The sequence below is a fragment of the Nelusetta ayraudi genome, unplaced genomic scaffold (genome assembly GCF_046127955.1).
Source record: "Nelusetta ayraudi isolate G7.1 ecotype Tasmania unplaced genomic scaffold, CSIRO-AGI_Nayr_v1 ptg000026l, whole genome shotgun sequence".
Lineage (NCBI taxonomy): Eukaryota > Metazoa > Chordata > Actinopteri > Tetraodontiformes > Monacanthidae > Nelusetta > Nelusetta ayraudi.
The window spans coordinates 10,542,867-10,564,917 of record NW_027466076.1 but is presented as its reverse complement, the minus strand read 5'-3'; positions in this window follow the sequence as shown (position 1 = coordinate 10,564,917).

Sequence of the window (22,051 nt, the reverse complement as noted above, 5' to 3'; positions counted from 1 at the left end):
CATCAATGTTACACAGTTAATATTATTAACTAATAAATATAATATTATTATTATTATTATTATTATTATTATTATTATTATTATTATTAATATTATTATTATCTGTCCATTTTTTCCTTCGTTGCGATATGTAGAGTTAATGTTATTAACCTTTTCTTGCTATTACATATCAGGCCTTCAATTTTATTTGCTTTTATTCGATTTTTCATACTTCCCCGGAAGAACTGGGAGTTCTGGGAGAACTTGCGTTTCAGTCAAACCGAAAATATTTACGCCTCCTTTCCAATCCTTTTGTTGTTGTTTTTTTTTTTTGTGACAAATTCATTATAATTTTTTATTATTGCTAATGTTGACGAACCACAACGGGGAAAAAAAAAATAAAAAAAAAAATAGCCAATGCGGACACGTTAAAGATATCCCAATGTCTGCGCCGCTTCTTTTAATTTGATGGGATGCCCTCCATCACGTGGCCGACCATAACGCGGTTGGTAAAATGATGATGATGAGGAGGAGGATGACAATCATCATCATCATCATCATCATCATCATCATCATCATCGAATTCTTCTCCTGCTGTCTGGGCGGCAGCAGGCAGCTGTCTGTCGGTTCTGTCGCTTGCTCTTCCCGCAGAATTGCAGCTTTGACAAGTCGAGCCACTGGCAGGCTTCGCAATGACGTAGCGTCGACACTCATCAAAAGCTCATGCTCGGCACACGGTCCGCAAAGAACGCCTTATTCTGCTCATTTCAAAACGAGTCTGTTCGATTTCTGTATTTAATTTCCGCCCCCTTCCGAAACAAAGGCGCTGGGAAGTCTTTTCTTCTTTTTCTTTTCTTTTCTTTTCTTTTCTTTTCTTTTTTTTTTGCATGTCAGTGCATTTCACGAAATTGAAGGCAAAGTAAACACACACTGCAAACCACCACTTTTAAGTCTTATTTTTTTTTGTTTAATTGACGAATTGCAACGAAAGCGATCTAAGATGATTTATTTCAGATACACTTCATATGGGAAGATGATTTTTCTGACAAATGCTCGGGTCGAAGCTGAAACATTTTGAAGGAAGCTAATGCAAAGCCTGCAGGCTAAGAGCTCTTTCACATTTAAACAGCTGTGAAACTTTTAAAATCTAGCTGTTAATGGCTCAGTTCCTCCTCAACATTCGTATGACTGATTTCATTATTTTAGGAAATTCTTTCGTCAAAGTAGATTCGACACCTTGAGAGCTTTTTAAGTGACATAAATACGACACAGAGCATGAACGAGTGAATCAGTAAATCTCCCTTATTTTCCAAATGGATATTTCTTTATTGACTTTTGCCCCACTGAACATTTTCCCCTGAGTTTTACGACAGTTTTAAGGTTGTCTTTTTTGTCATTCTTCACATGAATGAATAACCTACATAATTTAACAATGCTCGCACATTTATCTTCTGGACCACCATGCCCTCCCATCAACGAAAAACAAAGGGATTCCATAAGTGAAAAAACGTAAAAAAAAAAAAAAAAACCCTAAGTAATGACGAATTAATTAGATTTTCATTGATTAGTTTGGTGGTAGAATTTTAATTCGTAGGTTTTTTTTGTGTGTTTTGTTTAAGCAGAAGTCAATCCCTCTGTAATCCAAAGGTAATTTAATTGTTGGAATTTTAAAAAAATATTATTCATCATTATTCACCAAAATGACAATCACACGTACTACTACTACTGCTACTACTACTACTACTACTACTACTACTGATAATAATAATAATAATAATAATAATAATTGATAATAATAATAATAATAATAATTGATAATAATAATAATAATAATAATAATAATAATAATTGATAATAATAATAATAATAATAATTGATAATAATAATGATAATAATGATAATAATGATAATAATGATAATAATAATAATGATGTTAATGGGTGTATTCCCCATTAAGACATTTTACTTTCCTGTCATTAAATTAAATTAGTCTGTCTTGGTTTGAACAGTTACTTGAATGAAGAATATAAAACAAGAATTCAAAATGAGGTTGATTTTACTTTAAACTTCATTTGGATATCCGTGCACTGAAATACAAGATTAACATAACAATAACAGCACAATTGAACATGTGCGAGTGTGTGCGTGCCAGTGGTTAGGTAGAGCAGGCGTTTACTTCATCCCAACAACAACAGAAACCTGCTGCCCACACTGTAAAAGACACACATGTCGGCCTGTTTCAGACTCTATTACTTCCCATAAAGACCTCAAGTGGCATGACTCTTACGCACTCATATACACACACAAAAAAAAACACACACACCATATTTATGATCAGGCAGCAGATGTTTTTCTTTTTCCAGTTGTTAATCACAAAGGTGTCTTTTCACGTACAGGACCAGCCTTTTTTTTCTCTTTCGCTCCCTGCACAGATTCAGTGTGTAACATTTGCCCAAATTCAAAGTCTGCTTCCACTCAATTACAGTGGAAAACATCCACATTTTAATTATGTGGGCACAAACAGCAGAATTATCGGACACTCAAGGAACAAACAGATTATTTTTGAAAGTGTATATCTTATTGCTGATCATTTGGGTGAATTTAATACTGCAGAGTACATTAAAAAAAAGAAGTGATATTTTCTTTTCATTATCTACATTTTATTCTTTTTTTGGACTCACCGCTGCTGTATCAGCGGTCTTATTTTTTTCTTGTTGTTTAAATTTAAAAGAAGTACATTTCTTTTGGAACTAACTGTGAGCAGAAGAAATTCCCTAAACTGCAGGGAACAATCAAGAGTGGAAGCACTTGGCATTCACTTTGAACTTTGACACAACCCCTTAACATTTTTGTAATCAGGACATGACAAGTTAAAAGAAGCACTTCATGGTTAGCAAACTTTGCATTCGATCAGCCGCCAGAAATGTAACGCTAATTTAGCTTCCAGGAATTAGCGATGAATAACGTGAAACCGCTTTCGTCACTCACTGTCCCCTGGTGCCGGCCTCTGGTATAGCAGCTAGCACTGTGCCCATGTTAGCAGAGAGGCTACAGGACAAGCAAAAAAAAATAAAACAAAACTGAATGTTCTGACTTTTATTTTTTTTTTTCAACGTGAAGGATTATTTGACTTTTACGCCTAAAGTGGCCTTTTCGAGAGTTTATGGAAGCAGTCACGGCTTGTCAGAAGACAGTGACATGCATGACTGTATAGCACCAAGCGGAAGCTGCAAGCTGCTGCTCACCGGCTCAGCAGACAGTAAATTGTCTGACTGGTTTTCTTGAGTGTGATAGACAGAAGTTTACCTTCCGGCCTTCTTATCCCAACGGGCCTCTTCGTTCTCAGTTATTCCAATGGGCTCTTTGTCTGATAGACAGGAAAGATACAACCAGGAATTGCTCCATGGATTGTGGGTGGTGCAGAGAGCCAGCATGTCGCCGCTTCGTACCAGTCACCAACCCAGCAGCGACTGTCGGTGTGATGATGCACCGCGAGGCTCCAGGTGGAGTTAACAAGCTCTCTGTTGACTCCAGCTGTGGGGTGAACAACACCTTTTTGTGTTCCAGGTGTAGCGAACACAGCGACGCCGGCCCGCCGAGCCTCCGGGGAGCCACCGCGCCATCTGTTCCCAGGCTTCCTGCGCCAGTCCGAGTTACGTCCCCACCCGTCCCACGCTCTGCCCATCCATCGCCCGATGACGCTTCACTGGTGGCCAGAACACCGTCCAGGCCAGGAGGATGTTGGGTGCTGGATTGCAGAACAGGTGGACCCACGTTTTTATCACAGTCTCAATCAGATTACCAGGTTAAGGCAAATAATGTTACTGAGGCAAAGACTGTGCTCGTAGTCAACTCGTTTTAAATCCAGGAGGACAGCAGGAGAATTAAACCCACCATAGCGTTCAGGCACGCAACTGAATCTGCCCTTTTTTTTCAAAATTTTTTTTTTCAAATTTGATTCTTATATTTGAAAGTTTGCCACGTTTCAGAATACAGCCTTGCAAGCTTTGTGTAATATTTGTGACAGAATACCAAGGCCAGCTTGCAGTGAAGCCGATCACGACTTAACCAAGCACCTATTGAAATGAAATACTGTATTATCCAGTGAGACGCGTGGCTGGATTCAAATCCACTGGCAACACCGAAAACGGTCCTAATACAGCATGTCTTGCTGGAAGCAAAGTAAAGTGAATGTTTGACTTCAGGTGTTTTGAGGAAGTAGAAATCAACACGTTGCAAAAAAAAAAAAAAAAAAGAAAAAGAAAGAAGAAAAAAAAAAAAACCCAGAGGCTGAACCCCACCTGTTAGCCTGAAGCCCTACCTGTTGACTCGCAGCTAAATCGTGCTGTGTTTGCCGTCATGACTAATGTGTTAGCGTTAGCCGATCTTTATAAAGAGCCCATTGACGGGCTCTCAGTTGACCGTGTACTACAAGAGATTACACACAAGGACATGTGTCACGGGTGGGGGGTTGGGAGTCGGGGGAGAAGGGGGGGGGGGGGTTCCCGTACACATGAATGGTGTTCTTATCTCCCGGTAACCCGCCTGCGGCGCTGAGATAAGCAGCGCCTCGGGATCCTCCATTATGAGAAGCTAACAGGCCTCGCACTCCACCAGGAGCAGCAGCCAGAGCATCTCGCCGGTGCCTCCTCCTTTTTTTTTTTTTTTCAAACACACGTTCACGCTTGAGTGGAAACACTGAGGATCCAGAGGCCCCCCCGAACGCACCTCGTCCTGACGGGAGGCAGCAACAAGCGGCCGCCCCCTGCAGTGTGGGCACGTCGGGTGAATGCAAGGCCCCTCGCGACCCTCAGGCACCCGCACCCAACCACCAGCCCCCAGAGGACGAGCTCACCTACTAGCCACGCTGTTTGAGCGTGGATCATCTGATGGAGGAGATATAATCTTTTATCAGCCGGTCCCCAAGCTCTGGGTGCTAACCCCGTTCAAGTATTTATTCGGAGATAATCTCCCTTAATGATGTTTCACCTCTCTCCCCGTGCCACGCCACTGTATACTGGCTTATGAGCAGGTGCCCTCGCGCGCCAGGGGCCTGTGAGTAAACACGGCGGCGCGGCATTAAAAAAAGCTAATCCCTGGCAAAGTACTCGAACACACTTCACTCTTTGACACACCGTTTGTCTTTACATGCTGTAGGCCGGTTATCAGCTCGCATGATTCACATTGTTTTCACCTTTTTTTGTTGTTATTTTTCACACAGAGGTCGACCAAATTATTAAAACCAAACAAAAGGACAGAAAAACAGCGGCAGTAGCCCTCTGTTTACTGCCTCACGCTAAACCCTGGCTCTTTGGCGCCTGCTAAGACAGAAAGACAGATGCTTTGTTGTGTCTTCCACGCGTTTGGATGTGGGACAAGTAAGGCATCCACTAGACATGGGGGAGGCAACTGTGTTTTGCTTGACGTCACAAACGGCTGATAAATGAGCTGGCAGAAGGAAGGAATGGACCTATTTCATCTCTGGTGGCAGGGCACATGCAATGTAGAAGTACATTCTGCTCAGCATGGGGGTGAAATCAACTTTTCATGAGCAAAATGTGGAATTGAAAAAATGGTTGAAACTAACTGAAGCAGAAATTTGCTCAACAGAAAAAAAAAAGAGAGATTAATTTGCTTTCAGCAGACTGAAGAATGAAAAAAAAAAACCCCATAACGTGTAGCTGTGACTTATTGTGAAGTTAAAGTGAAACAAAAGAACGTAGAAGAAAACCTCTTTTACTGAGAATGTGCAATTAAAGGTGAAGCAGGGAATTAGAAATTAATGTATGAATAACATTTTTTTTTTTATTCATGCAGGAAGTTTTTCATAACATTGTGGCAAGAAAAAAATTGGGTCAACACAGGTGTTTACAGTTCCTCAAACAAAGTTCTGCTCCATTCAAAAGGATCAAAATACAGCTTAACATCTTGGTGGCCTGTTTGACTTTTTCTCACCAGTTTGCAGTTATTTTGACCATCCAGATTAATCAAACACACTAAAAGAATGAGTGTGTTGAAAGAAACATGCTTATAAACTATTTGCTCAATGCCATTTTTTCAGTAAAGTATTTATATAAAAAAATGGCCACATGTCGTGCACCAGGTATGGACTGAATCACCAGGTGACACATTTTCTGAATGCTTTGGATTTGTCTTTGGCGTGCATCTGATCAAGATCTCTTTAGAGAGTATTTCGCGGGCAAAACCAAGCAAGCGATTGGACGAAGAGTGCACCGCATTGAAGCAGAGCAAGTAGCTCATCGTCGCCACCTCATGGCTGCTGTGCAATTTTTAAAACGTATAAATGTTTCAGCGTTGTGAAACGTTCGCCAAAATCAGTCGAGACTATACCGAAACAGTGCACACTGACACACACACACACACTCACACACACGCACACACACAGAGTATCTTCTTCTATGGTTTTTCGGAGCTACTTCAGGAGTTTATTGGTTGCGGGACTTGTGGAAATTTTGAGACCGATTAAAAATGCTTTCTGCCGTTGGCTGTCAAGACGGCTGAGTTATTTTTCAGACCTACATTTTGAGTCACCTGACTGCCGGGCCAGATCAGCAAAGGCCCCCAAGTTTGCGAAATCCTAAGAAAGTGTTTTTTTTTTCTTTTGTTCCACCACCTCCACCGTTCCCACCACTCTTGATGTGACGTTAGGGGTTCAACGACTCAGCCAATCCTTATCTTCCGAGAAAAAAAAAAAAATACATTGTGATTAATGCTTAGGCTGACTTCAGCCTCTCAAAGTACTGAAGGTGTCATTTTGCATGCTGCTATTTCTCCTCCTGGAGGCTAGAGGAGACGAGGGGGTGGGCGGGGTTGGGCGCAGTAATAACAAAATGAGCACCTCCAGTAGACTCGGGCAATGAAAACCCCTGCCCTCGTCACCCGAGTCTTTAGTTCTGAATTTTATTAGCACTAGCCGCACTAAAATAACCCGCTAACACGTATCATAGTGCAGCAATAATAACCTCCTCAATCATATTTTAAAAGTCACGTCAAGGCGGCCCGCCGTAATTCATCTCTATGCAAATAACTGGGTGTCAGCCCATTAGCGCGTTGCTAGCGGGGGTTTTATTAAAATGCATTCCGGCCCACTCGCTTCCTACTCAGGACTTATAAAACACGTGGCCCCGTTGCACAAGAATTATGGCAACTATTAGGGTAACATATGGACAGCATGCGCTCTGCAAATAAAAAGCAACAGATAAAGTGGCAGGGTCAGGCTCGGGGAGCAAACACTTAGGAAATAGGCAGCGAGGTAATAGATTGTTTCCCGGCTGTCTGACGCAGACCCGGGAATCAAAGCCTGATTATACATTCGTTTACCTGCGTCCCCTCGCACCTCCTGGCGAGCTGGCACCGATGCCTTCGCTGACTGCTTCAGTGCCGTAAACCGAGGCGACACTAAAAAAAAATAAATAAATAAATAAATAAATAAAAAAAGGTCATAAAGCGCGCGAGGGCCTTTAATGAAATTAAAACAATGGCGACGGACTCATCCTCTGATGAGATGTGCCGCGCGCTCGTTAACGCTCTTCCAGCTGCTGCACTCCTCGTCATGTCGCGTGAACGTACCGTCGTGTCGCGCGTTGCTGTGTTGTCTGGCACCGGCCGCTTTGCCGCGTTTTGCAAGTCCAAATTGAAATGAAATGTCGTCAGCAACTCGCGACAATGCGAACTGTTAGACGTGGCTGTCGCACGGGACGCTGAGATCCGACAACAAGCCCACGGCACAGCGGATGCTTTGTTTTGCGAATCTAGGAAGTGGAGACGTGACCGAAAAGACGGATGAGTGCAATTGAAAAAAAAAAATGAAATATCAAAAAATTCGGCTGCTTTGCAAAACTGTGGTCCTGCATCTCAGAAGTTTCATTTCAAAGTCATAAAGCTGAGCTGAAAAGTTAAGGAAACACGGCTCTGTGTTGTGCTTACGATGATTTAAACGTCACTTTCGTAGCGGATGCTAGCTTTTTGAGTTTTTATCTTACGTCTGGGGCGCGTACGTGCATTTTTACTGGCCACCAATTTTGTTGCTGTCCAACAAGGTTGCTGTAGCCGGGCCGGCCACAGCCAAAAGCCCCTCTATGCTTGCGCGGTAATGAAGTGCGGCCCGAGACGCAGCATTGTCGCGTCACGATTCAGGTCCCGGTGTCGAACACATTGAGACGTCAGCCTCCGCTGGAGTGCCATGAGAAGTGATGAGCCTCCTCCCGGCTGATTATCTGCCATTTGACGGTTTATCAAAGTCAGGGGACCCCGTCGTGCTTGCGCGAGCCGTGGATTTTTCTACTTTATGGAGTCATTAATTTCACGTGGATCATTAGCCTCCGCACGCCGCCCTGTTTTGATGAATGCGGCCGGCGACTTAAGCGCACAATGTGCTTCCTCCTCCTCCTCCTCCCTCCGCCGCCGCCGCCTCCAGAATGCATCACATGATAAACAGGAGAGGTCCCGTCACATTACCCAAATGTGTTAGAGGGGGGGTGGGTGTCTGTCACTCCATTACATGGGGAGAGGCTCACCGACGGAGAGAGTGACACGTGTGAGCGACAGGGAGCCCTCGGCTGCGTGCCCTGGAGGGGAACGGCGTTAGACATAATGTTGCCGCTTGAAAAATGCGCTGCTGTTTTAACAACCTCTGCACAAGTGCGAGGACAGTATTTCATGCTGAAGGTATTACTGAAGACGTTCGCATTGGGAGAGGGGGACTCGTTGAACTTTCTTTGGGCTCGGTCACTATCAAAAAGAGACTTTTAAAAGGAGTAAAACCTCGGTGCAATATGTACTTGTTAATGACAGTGGTGGGACTCGAGTAAAAATTCATCCAATTAATGATGGCCTTTGTAATGAATGAATCTGAATGAATCGCATTTCAATCGAATATCGATATTTTCAGTCGGCGACTCTGCGGCTTGGTTGTTTTCGGCGCTCTCGCGCTATTGTTAGCTGCGGCGCTCGTGCTAGCTGCTACGTGTTTCGCATGTTGGTGCTACGGGAGGCTTGAAAAACTCTGTGTGGCACTGTTTGCACAGAACAGTGCTCTCATGCGGGTAAAATGTGAATTTCCATCCACCGAACTAAGCGAGGTGGTGTCTTCAATGTCGTCCACGAAGTTTGTTGTTGTCATAGGTAGCTTGCTAGCCCAGCCACTACCCCACTTTCTGCTAGTCTGACGTCACTCACTGTGGCACTATCATAATATAATGTGATATATGTGTATGTATATATAATCCTTGATTTGTGGGGGGCATTAATTATCAAATTAATTAATGTGATAAAGTCCTGGCTCTCTCAAGGCAGTTGAAAACTATATATACTATATATGTATTGTATATGCACTATATATTATACATAATATATGTATTGAAAAGGCATCAGGTTGAACTGAAAAATAAAGTTTTGCCATTATGCAATTGAAAGATAAGAAATGCGCCAATGAAATTCTGGAACATAAAAGTTTAGCGTCCTGCAGCAGAACCAGCGAGCGCTGCAGTAAATACAATACGATGCTCCTGAAATGTATCATACATATTACACATTTGGTTTAACAGCAACTCTAGCATCATTTATGCGAAGAGAAAAGCGTCATTTTTGAATTTCAGCCAAGCAGAGGTCACGATTCCATTCGCTAACAAGTGACGGCCAGCGAGAGCGTATTGATATTTAAATTGGATTGTTCTCTGGGTGTGTTGAGGCGTCGGCCCGCATTTCTGCCGTGACCTTGTTGCCGGACGCTCGCCCAGCCTGATCCGACCTGCCGGCCCGTTGTTTGGTTTATTGACTGACCGCAGACACACTGCTGCACCTCCATCCGACTAAACAGCTTTTCATTTTTTATTGGCAGGCCGGCGACGGGTGTTCAGGCTCTTTTGCGCTTTAACGGCCCGGAGGGTATGAAACTGTATTTTTACAGGAGCCCGTAAAGAACGGCACCGGATCAAATCAAAAGGCGACCCGGGCTCTGCCGTCCTCAGCAACAATGAGTGAAGAAATTTGGAGGACGCTGCTCGTCCGTCCTTGTTAAAGCAACACACATGCAAACGTGTCACGTAATGAAAGCCGCAGATTGGAGGTTCGCATTTTTTCTGGATGTCAGATGCTTGTTATCAACAGCAGGGGGATGTAAAACACAATAACAAGCGACAAGCGACCCTATCAAGCACACGTACATCGACTAAGCACAAGTCCACCTACTGGCTACCTCGCTACTTCAGAGAAGCATTGATGACTGGATTCAAATCTGGGGAAAAAATACATTTCAGGTTTGGACATCCGGATGGATGAAGGCCAAACATATGGTATGTCTGAATTTAAAATATGCAAATTTTTACAATTCAGGCTTTTGTTGGGCAACTTGAAAGTGACAAACCTTGCGTGACAGTATAGCGTGAGGACCACAAATGTTTGTTTTGCATGTAGTGGGGAAACCACTGCATAGTGTAACAAAACCTTAGCTTAACAGCACTTCCTGTCTGTTTTGCCATTGTTCCCGCCAGCACTCAGACCAGTTGTTCCCACTGCAATCCAAGTCTACATCAATAGTTTGTGCTACAATTTCCTTACAACCCATTAATGTGAATTGATACAAGCAGCAGGATCCCTGTAGTTCGCAGCAAAGCTGGTACGCTTGCTTGAGGTGGTTTTAGTCTTTTTTAAATTTTTTTTAATGTACAAAATGGTTTTGTGGGGACAGAAAATGTGTAGCAACGGTTCATCCTTTCCTCAAATGCTCTCTAAGTTGTCTTGGTTTTGTTTATCTCCGTTCCTTCAGTAGGGTTCCGATATGCTCAAGGCAGCTAATTTGCATCAATTACCTAAAAGAAAAAAAAAAAAAAAAAAATACAATCTTTTCACAATCTTTTTTTTAAAATGTTTTATTAAATTTTCAAGTTTTTAAAAAGTTTGCTTAAAAATTGGCTCAACATTTTACGGGGACGGCACTATGTCTCTCCAGTAGGGTCTGTTTTTTTTCTCGACACAGCGAGAGCGAAAGTCTGCCTTGCTCACAATGCGCCAGGGCAGAGCAGCCAGTCCAGGCAGACAGACAGACAGACAGACAGACAGACAGACAGACAGACGGACAGACGGTGACCCCAGATGGAGCGGCTCCCACACACACTGAGTGCCTTCGCCGGGGCAACGTCCCTCCTGAGTTCTCGGCACTGTTTCCTGCATCAGACATCGTGACAGACCCCGTGGCGATAAATAACTCCGTGAAAAATGGGGAGGGAAGGAGAGCACAATAACCCGCTGAACTTGAGAACCTCTTCTCATCGATTATGGAAATCTCTCCGCCGCTGACCCGGGCTATTATGACTCTTAAGTATTGATTAAATACGCGCAGGAAAAATACTTTGGCAGTTAAAATCGGACCTTTATTGGATTAAGCTCCCCGACCGTTGCCTCTCGCTCCGCTCAAAAAGGATTTCATATTTGTGTAGAAGTTCCGTTGTTGGGCTCGAAATTGAATTAACTCTGGCGCAATGTTAATGCGGAGTGGCCTTGGGTGGGTGGGGTGACCTGCGACCTGCGACCTCGGGGGGTGGGGAGGAGAGCGTCTGGTCATGAGGGAACCGACGGGAGGGGTGGGTGGGGGCGGGGTGGGTTGGGGGGGGGTTCCAGACCCCCTTCGCCTGCACTTAAGCGCCTCTCTGGTTCTTGCTTGCATGATTCGGCACAGACACATCAAATTGTGCCGCCTTTGGATCAATAGTTTCCCCGAGGTTGACTTCATAAGTAGGTCATAAGAAGCATTTGGGATATTAGCGGGCCGGGTGAATCGAGTTCAATGCCGCCGCCTGCAACTTAAAGGCGAATCCGGGCCACTAAAAACTGCGCTCACATCTCATCCGGACACTTCCGTCAATACGCGCGCATATCGATCACTCCCTCCACGTCTGCCAACCTTAACGGCGGCGCGGGCGCGTTATCAGGGCTCCAGCAGTGTCTTTTAATGGATGTAAGTAATTATGTGTGCCTGTCGTAACGACGGGCGCGACACCTAACGCATCAGGAAACTGGAAATCATTTTTCACACTCAACCCCTTGATCGGATTCCCCCCCCCCCCCCTCTGGGGATCACAAGTTCCTCAGTCACTCAATCCAATAATCGTCGCATTGTTTTGATCTGGGCCAGAGTGTCGCGCTGACAGACCGCGCCGGGAGGTTTTTTTTTTTTTTTTTTTTGTTAATGCAATTCTATGGTGCGAGCTGCAGAAGCCCCTTCAAGTTTCCACTGCAAATTTGTTGTTTTAACTTTGTTCTCACACTTTTTCATGGTTTCTTACTGCAACAAATGCATAGCGTGGACGCATCACTTTCAATTTCTGGCATGGGGGAACATACGTGCAGCAGTTGGTTCATACGAGGTGATGAAAATTGATTGTTTTCTTCTTCTTTCAGGCCTGCTAGCCAGCTCGAGATTCAGCTTGGCTCTCGTGCTCTCTCTCTGAACCCTCTCCCCATCGATGAGGCACGACAGGCGAGAACAAATTGAACCCTACTCTCGCTGCCTCGCTGCAGTGGAAGAATGATGTGTTTGACTACTGACAGAGATACTTGATTTGTAATCAAGCACCGGACGACACAGTTCCCCCCCCCCCGCCCCCCCGTTGGGTTCGAGCTGAAGCGACCGCCCACCACTTGATCATCGGGGAATGTTTTCTAAATGCTGGAGTCTTTCTCCCAGTTTGAAAAAATCAATAACAATCCCCCGCGATGACAGACGTGCAACACAAGTTTCGGTTGATAACTTTTCATCAAATTTCAAACTCGCCGTCTGATCCCTGACCGTCCTGCTGCGTCGCAATCGATTGGCGCATCTCCGTCCCGCGGCACTGAGCGGCAGGAAGCGTCCGACACAAGCAGCGTGAAGACGTTCTGTCTGCTGCTGGACGAGAGGTGGAGGACCCTGCCTGCTCTGATTTATGAGCTCTGGCCGGGGTCGGTGGGGAGGGAGAGTAGGGTGTGGGGGGGGGGGGGGAAGAGGCCCCTTTATGGAGCCGACGTCGCCTGGGAAAGTTGGTGTACATGATAGAAAGTTGTCGGGCCGGTGTGGAGCGAGGTGGAGGCGGCCCGCTCAGCACAAGGCTCAAATTGTGCCTTGTGTGTCTCTTGTCAATTCACCGTGGGGCCATAATGCCGCTTTTCCCATGCTCGCCGAGGCCCCGCCGTTTGTTTAGCGGCGTCGCGACTGCCCGTTAATGCCTCTTTAGTTATGTCACCCCGGGCCGGGGCCGAGGAGGCGCCACTGTCTCCTCGGCCGGGAGCTGAGGGATCGCCGCTCTGACCTCGTCCATCACCTCCGGCTTTGCCAAAGGCACGCAGGAACAAAAAGGCAGCTCCATCATAAACACTGCAGGGAAGATAAACACCTGCGCTGCCCGGCGGAAGGGTTAAGTTAAGGCAACTGGACCGGTTTCTGCTAGTTTTGCCCTAACTTAACCCTTCTACGTTGAGACGACCTGGACGACGGAGAATCTTCCCAGACACCCCGATTCCTCGGAACAGTCGGAATTGCCACCGAAGCCAAATCCGTGGGAGTGATTAGGAGCCGGGCCAAGTCCGGTCTTTGTGGTCCTTGAACACTTCCTGTTGTTCATTAAAAGAAGCTGATTAGGAAGATGTTCAGACTGAGCAAAAGCCCACCTCGCCCTCGCTGGGGCTCTTGTGCCTGTCACAGTTTTGGTGTGCGGGTCGCCAGAACAGAAAGCGTCCAGTTTAGATCACCCAGTGATTCCTGAGCGCTGGGCCTTCGGGATGTGACAATCACTGGGACTTTAACTGGACTTTAACTTCATTTCTCCGCTTCGGGTTCACACTGTCGACACCACCGATGTCTTATTTTTTGGGGCTGGAGCTGGTTTCTGTGCGCAAAGGTGTTCGGGCTAGTGGCTTGAGGTCTTTGCAGCTTTGTTATTAAGTTTGGACGGTACCTTGAGAGTTTAGAGGCGAGGTGTGAGGCTGAGGTTAGAGTCAGGGTCGAGGTTAGGTCGGGCTAAAGAGTGGAAAACGAATGGAAGTCAATGTAAAGCACAGGTACTACCCAGAAAATTAGTATATCCTGAAAATGTTGTTGTATTTCTGCAATTCAACTTAAAAGGTGAATTTGACATATTATATCAACGAATAATATGCAAATCAATATATTTCAAGTTTTTATTTCTTTGGATTTTGCTGATCAGGTCTGGCAGCTTGAAAAAAAACAACCTCAAATTCAAAAACTCAGAAAATTAGTTTGTGGTTTTGTGGTTTTAATAAGCTGAAAATCTTAATCAGCAAAGTTACAACAAGGATTGAGATATGTCAATTTGCGTGTAATGGCTCAGTAAAATTTGTTGGTTTCATCTTTTATGTTAAGTTGCCAAAATAAAACAACTTTTACTTGATATTCTAATTTTTTCGGGTAGTACCTGTAGTCACAAAATGCAAAAACCACGATTGTGTGCGTATGTACGCGATGGCTCATGGTGTCTGTGTGGTGTCAATGACGTTTCATAGAAGATTTATGCACAGAGGAGGGCAGAATGCAAGGCCTGTATTAAACATATTTCAATTTGAATGGCAACAATCTGACTCGTTGCCTCACTCTGATTTTTGGGGCAATAGATAAAAAAAAACCTAATATATTCCTACTAAGAGAAGCGAACCTCCCAGCTTAATAAAAAAAAAAAGGACTCAGTGATTTAAAGCTGAATAGTACTTTGTGTGTGTGTGTGTGTGTGTGTGTGTTGTAACCCCGCTCTCTCCGTAAGGAAAATGGATCGATCTTTAAGTATTTAATTCAATGAGGATTTTCCTTTAAGAATGTCCATTCTGGTGCTCTCCGTGCCATTATCATTAGAATCTGTTTATCATTAAATTATAAATTCTTCATCTGTCCTTAAAATGATGCCCTAATCCAATTTCTAATCCCCCAGATGCAGTCCTGCCCGGCGCTCCCGGGTATATCAGTCTTTATTCTTAGTGACTTTCTAACCTGCCTTCATGTCCGAGCAGCAACTGAATTTGGGTCAAGCAACATTAAAGCTCGCGTGGCGGGAGGTTGAAAATGCACACACGTGACAGAATCCTTGGTTCTTTCAGCCTCCGCTGACTCTCAGCCATCTGGTCGAGTTTGCAGGATTGAATGACGGGAATCAAATGAGTGAAAAACTCTTTTTTTAAAAAAAAAAAAAAAAAATGCAACGCTCACAAACTTCTGTTGAAGCAGTTTCTTTGAACGGACTGCAACTCCTTCAGAGCTTGCAGCAGTTGAGCACGGTGGGTTCCTGCCGGTGGTGAAGGGTCATGAAGGCTGGTTAAAGAGGGGAGTGACCGGAGCACGCTTTAACACCAAACACTGCTGTGAGACAAATTGTTACAAATTGGTATTTTTCCACATTATAGGATTACAAAGAGGCCCCTGTGGGGCATCTCCATGGGCCGGAGGCGGAGAATGAGGGAGGGGTCAGTGGGAACAAAGACACTCTGGGAAATCGGCTGCCAGCCCCCGAGGGGTCAGACTGCAGGTCCAAACATAAACCTGCTGCTGCTGCTGCTGCTGCTGCTGCCGCTGCCGCTGCAAGGGATACTTCACTTCTGCTCCACTTCAGTTTGCGGGACAACAAAGCTCAAACACTGCAAAAAGAATGTCAAGTTCACCACAACAGCAGCAAAAGCAGAACAATGATTCTTCTTGTCAACTTGACTATTACTACTTTATATCATTTTAAAATTTTAAGTTCAGATAAGACATTCTTTATAAAAGTGACACAGTGGGGACATTTCCAGCACTGAAGCAGCAAAGTGGATAGCAAAAAAAAGAAGCATGAGTAAAAACAGACAATAAATGGTGAACAAGCGAACAATCAAGGAATATAGAATTTTTTTTTCATATTTTTCTATATTCCTTTGGTCATATTTTATAAGTTCAATATGACTATTGTACTATCATCATTGTCTTTAGTCTCCTGCACAGTTTACTATTTTCATGAAAGCTTTAATAAACATTAAATGTCCTTACAGTTTAAAGTGTGTGAACAAGACTTAATGGACGCATGTGTATGATTTGACATGATATATTGTCTTTGAAAAACAAAGATTTAAACCAAAAGTCACAGCAAATGTGTTTATTAATTTGCTAGAAACATTTCTAAGTTCATAACAGCAAGGCTACATTGGATTTGCTCAGGCTTTTAATTTTTTTTGCTTACCGTATAAGGCACGTAGAAGATCAAGTGGGGAAAAGCAGCAAACAATAAACAACATAAACAAGTGTTTTTTCTTGCCACTAGATGCCGCTAAATCTCACACGCCGGGCCTTTAAACAAAGAAATGAGCAATAACATTTTTTTCACGACGGTTTCTGGGGTTGGTGGGCCAACTAATTATCCATTCACTCCTCAATGCCTTTTGGGTGGGAATAGTTACTCAATGACTCACTTTTACCGACATGGCAAAAGAAATAAAGTATTTACGCATCGTGTTTCAGCCTGACGCGTTTTTATCAGCGCGTCTGTGGTCGCGGCACAACCATACCTGCTGCCACAGTGGACTCTGGATTGGCCCAGAGCAGCCCGTTTTGGGTCAATAGCCGCTTCCCTGAGCGTGTGAAAGCCGAGGTGTTGGCCCTGCTGAGGCTGATGGCCGCGGCTCCCTCGCTGGCAGATTATAATGGGTCTATAAAGTCTGGTGACCTCACGCTCCCTCTCATTTACAGCCAATGACTCTAAGTATGTCCAATCCAATCCGCAGGTATTTATTGAGAGAGAAATGCACAGCCGCTCTCTAAGTAAAGTGAAATCGCTGCCCTCCCGCGGGACTTCTCCTCAGCCGAGGTCCAACATCAGGGGAGGCGGGGGAGGGGGGGGGGGGGTGGTGGTGGCGTGGAGCAGCACCAGGACCTTCGAAGTGGACTCGGCCTGCCCATACGCCGCTGATAACGCTATTACCAGAGTGTTTCTTTCCTGTTTGAGATGAAATCTGTTTATGGACTACAGCGTTGAAATGGTCCTCGTCGTCTTAAGAAAAGGGCAGCTGCTACAGTATGTGCTAAGCCAAGCTTAACAAGGATGGCCGAGTTATAATAGACGAAAGGATGTCATGTAAAAAAAAAAAAGTCACATTAAGAACGCAGTTGAGAAGGTCAAAGGAGAAATAGCTGACGTGAAGGAAACCAGGAGGTAAAAATAATGTGAACGTGACTGGAAGAAGGTTGCAGGTCAAGTTTGTCCTGGTTTCTCCTGAGTTGTTCATCCGACAGTCATTTTGCATCGAGTGCATTATGCCAATCCTAGTATACTGCCACAACTAGCAACTTTGCAGGGCAGCAGGAATTGCCAAGGCTTAAATTCAGAAGCCCCACCCATCCGTCTTACCAACCTCCAAAAGACAGCAGTTTCAAATCGATCTCACGATACCCCGGAGCCCACAACCAATCGGCTCCCCCTTTGGGTTGTGATTAAGAACCCGGTGTCGCTTCTGCAAGCTGCCCTGCAAAGCCGCTGAGCGACTGTCAGGCTAGCTGCTGCTGCTAAAAAAAAAAAAAAACTAGCATTACATATATTATTTCTCTTTGCAAGGGAGCCCTGAGCCTGGTTGTTGGGACCCTCAACGCAGCAGCAGCAAGAGATAGTGTGACACCCGCGTGTGAGAACCTTCCCTCTGATTGCGAAGGCATCATCGCATTTTCTTTTCTTCCCTCGATTCGCCGCTGCGCGTTAGCCGCGCAGCCCTTAAAAGCAGGCCGAGCCATTGTCCGGGCCGATGGCTGGAGATAACGAGGATGTCACACCGTGCCGCCGAAGCCGGGGTTAACTTGGTGAGGATATGGGACACTTCCCACATGACTGATAAGAAAGGTCCTTTTCAAAACGGCCCGCGGGCCCCGGGCGGTTGATGGGAGCCGGCGGCTTCACGGCTCGGCGCTCCAGCTGTGTAAATGGCTTACGTGTGAAATGTAAGCTATGCAGGTCAGCGCAGTCAGGAGTCATGCCAAGCAAATAAATTCTGTGACGTAATACCACAACCCCCCCCCCCCCCCACCCCCCCCAATGACCGGCCACCACGGATTAAACACAGTTCATTACCGCAGAGGCACTTTAACCCCCCCGGCCGACGCGTCCGAGCGACGAGGCATCAATCAAATAATGATAAATAAAGCTGATTGGTCTTTGTTCGGGAAAACGCGCGCGGCGGCGTGTTCTAATGCGGAAAGATGATTTCTTATGTAGAAATCAATAGAGCGGGTTTCTCCGGAGAAGGTGTCAGCGTTTAGTGCTACGGAGAGGCAGCTGCTGCCGCCTCGGGGCTCGCAGAGGTTATCGTTTTTGTCAATCGATTAACGGCCCACTTCTTTCACCATCGTCCCTTTCTCGCGCCGCATCCGTCTTCCTCGAGCACACTTTGGACGGCCAACGTCCAGTTCGCAAATATTTCTAATGAGGATTTTAAATCACAGTTACCCCATTTACGGCTGAGCGAGGGTGGTCCGAGAGAGGGGGGGGGCGTCCAGCACATTTCTCAGTTTAGCTGCGAGGTGACAGGAGAAAAGGAACTCATGGAACAGATTTAGGTAAAAAAAAATACAAAGAGGCTTCCGGTGAACTGGAAGCATTATTTCGCGTCGCTGGTTTAAAAAGCAGCGATTGACCACCAGCTTCCGCTGACCGCTCTCATCATCCCTGCTTTGTCCCTTCTCGTCGATCGATCGTCCCCCCCCCCCCCCCCCCGCCCTCCTCTCCGCCCCGCCCCCTTCGACCCCTCCCCCCCCTCCGACATCGCCGCTACGCTCGGCGTCGACGTCGCCTCGCCCTCCGAGAGAGAGTCTTCACCTGTCACACGGGCCGAGGGGCGCGGGCGTTTGGATGAAGACGCTAATGGCCCGCGCTTGTTTTGTTTCATAAATAAAGCGAGCGCGCAGACAGACAGTCCAATCCCAGATTGATTATGCCGCTTCTCTCCATTGATTGCGCCGCCTGCCGCCTCTCCCTTCGAGTGCGTCGTGCTCGAGACACATTCGTCGCCATGGGGGGGGGGGGGGGGGGGGGGGGGGGGGGGGGGCTGGGGTTTGGTAAAAAAAAAAAAAAGAAAGAAAAAAAGAGACAAAACCGCTTTGTTCTGTTTGTATTTATTCTTCTCCCGACGAAGAGCTGGAGGATTGTTTTTTTTTATTTTATTTATTTTTTAATTTTTTTTTTTTATTAATTTCACGGATTATTTGCTCATTACGCATTAATCACGGCGCCCCATCTGGAATGTGCAGCCGTGGCCGCGTGAGAAACAGCCATTCTGATCTCAATTAGATTACGCCTCTCCTCTCTGTCTGCCCATAAATCACTTCGGCAAAGTGAAATTAACAGTTACTGGAGCGCATTAATATCCCAAGTCGCGCGTGAGGGGAGGGCAGCGAGCGGAACCGGCGCATCGCTCACGCCGCCGAAAAAACATCATTTTGTTTGCGGAGCGCCGACGTCGCGTGCAGCTTCCTCTGACGGGGAGAAATGAGGGCGGCAGAGCACGGCGGCTCGCGCGCGCGCGCACACACACACACACACACACACACACACACACACGCACACACAAACCTGATTTTTTTTTTTTTAATTTAAAAAAAATATATAAATAAATAAATAAAAAAAATCTGATTATTGTTGAGAAAAATCCAGAATTGCCACCAACTGCGAAATATTTTGACCTCACTGAAAAAGTCAATGTTCGACTCACGACGCCCTTTAACCTTTGGTGAAAATGCTGCATTACGAGTTTGCGCGTCAAGGCTGAGCTGCTCTCAAATCATAACCAAGTGTGGCAGCTGTTTCACCAAGATTTTAATTCCGAAATGTTACTCATCCATCTCGCCACCCAAAGGATTCCATAACCAGGATTCCATAACCAGTCCTTTCGGTGGTGAGGAGAGCAGAGAGCATTTGGTGCTTGCTGTCCTTGAAGGACCCCAAAAGACAGAAATACAAGAAATCGGTTAGCGCTGCTGCTGCTGCTGCTGCTACAGCTGCTTTGATTTGACCTACATGGCGGTTTCACATGGAAAGAATGACAAAGAACGGCGCCTGAAGGTGTTTCTCTGTATTACAACATGTTTTTGCTTTGCTAACAACCGGCGTTGGCAAGCATTTTAATTAAACACCCGGCGCTGAGGCTCAACGTCAGGAGGCAACTAGCATCTGCTGTCAACTCTTGCAACGATAAAAAGTCACGAGGCGTCGTCTGGTGAGTCCTGTTCCGATTGCCGTAGGTTGCTGTGGGTTGCAGGGCAGGTAGCACAGACGCGCTTATTGCCCGGGGCTTCCATAAATAATAATAATACTACAGAGAAGATGGCTAATGTCGCACAAATAGGAAGCCTTAAGCTGTAGCTAACTTGCGGTAAAATCCCCAAAAGGCAGAGAATTTTGTCCAATCATTAGGTTTAACCTTCTCTGTATTACCATTGGAACCTGGAAAACATCAGAACATTGGAAAATGTTTTCTGTTGGTGCATTTGGGCCATTTATATCTGGGACTTTAGCTTAATAATCATAATCGGGAGGACTGTTGTTGGTCCCTCATTAGTTTAGAAAGCACTCCTCAAAACACACAAAAATATTCTTAGCTTACGTATTTAATAGCCAGTAACCCAGCAGATGCAACATTATTATTATTTTTTTGGATTGTTTTACCAGCCGTTCCGTGTCCCATTCAAACAAAGACAGTCAGTGCACAAGTGAATTACGCCGCATGATAGCGTCAACCCGTCATGAAAAAATAGCGAGGCAAAGGAAAGAAATTCAAAGCAGGGTAGAGATAATAAAAAAAGATAATTGGCATAGTCGGTTTAAAATCTCAGCCACCTTTAAATCTGGGATAATCAAGTTAATTGCTGCGGCCTGTTTGATGTCCGATGTCCAATTAAATGAAACATTTTGAATTCAGACAATATGCCGATGACACACTGTTGTACCGGCTATTTAGGTGCGTAACATTGCTGCACAATCCAGGCGTAATGTGGAAGCTTGTGATTTTTCTTCTTTCTATTTTGATTTGATTTTATTGTAACCCTTCACCCGCCATCCCGTCCTCAGCCAGGCCCGCATGTAAGTGGAGTTGAATGCAGGTCTCTCAAATTGGATCCGCGCTCTTCTGCTGGAGTGGAATGAGTGTCGCAGAGCAGCTGTCAGGGGGGAGCCACGGAGAAACAGAGAAATATCACCTGATTAAAGGGACAGAGCCCAGGGGAAGGAGACTTAAAGCTGCTATTTGATGTCCGTCACATCTTTGATGGATTGGAAGTGTGACATTAAAATGGAAATTACTCAGGGGAGACTTGGCGAGGGAGCGACCCCTGACCTCCGGCTAAGACCAGAGATATCTCTCGGAGCGACAGGCAGCAGAGCCTGTTACATTAACAATGAAGACTTACATGCCATTTTTCTTTATTTTATCCGCCCCCACAGTCTTAATTCGGGGTCCATTACACCACAATAGCAGCGGGAGGGAACTGGGGCGGGCATCCGCTGTTTAATATTGAAATCACACGCAAGTGACACATTATTGTTGGATGAGAATAAATTTCTCAGGTGACTGAACCACATCTGTCACATCCGGTGGGGGGCTAGGCTGGTAATGTCAGATGACGACTTTACATTAAGGCTCAGGCTTAGGTCTCGCTTCACTTCCTTGGCCGTGCTTGGAACCCATGTTTGCATTTCTATTTGCCCAAATTTTCCAAAATGTGGAACACAATTTTTTAAATTATCATTTTTTTTTAAATTGTCGTTGTATTTAAGGCAGCATCTTTGAATGCTTGTCGACATTGTCTATTGTTGTAAACTGCTTGATTGCATCATGCAGCAAAATTTGATATGCAGACAAAGGACCAGTAGCAATAATCTTGCAAAGGGTCTCTAATACCAGCAACTTTTAGAAGATGCAAATTCCAGTTTCCTCCTTCAAGAATATGTTTTGCTGGTGTCTAAGGTAATGTATCTTTCTGTGTCCTTTTTTGTTTTTTCATATATACACACAGATTTACATATGTGTATGTATATATGTATATATGTATATATATATATATATATAT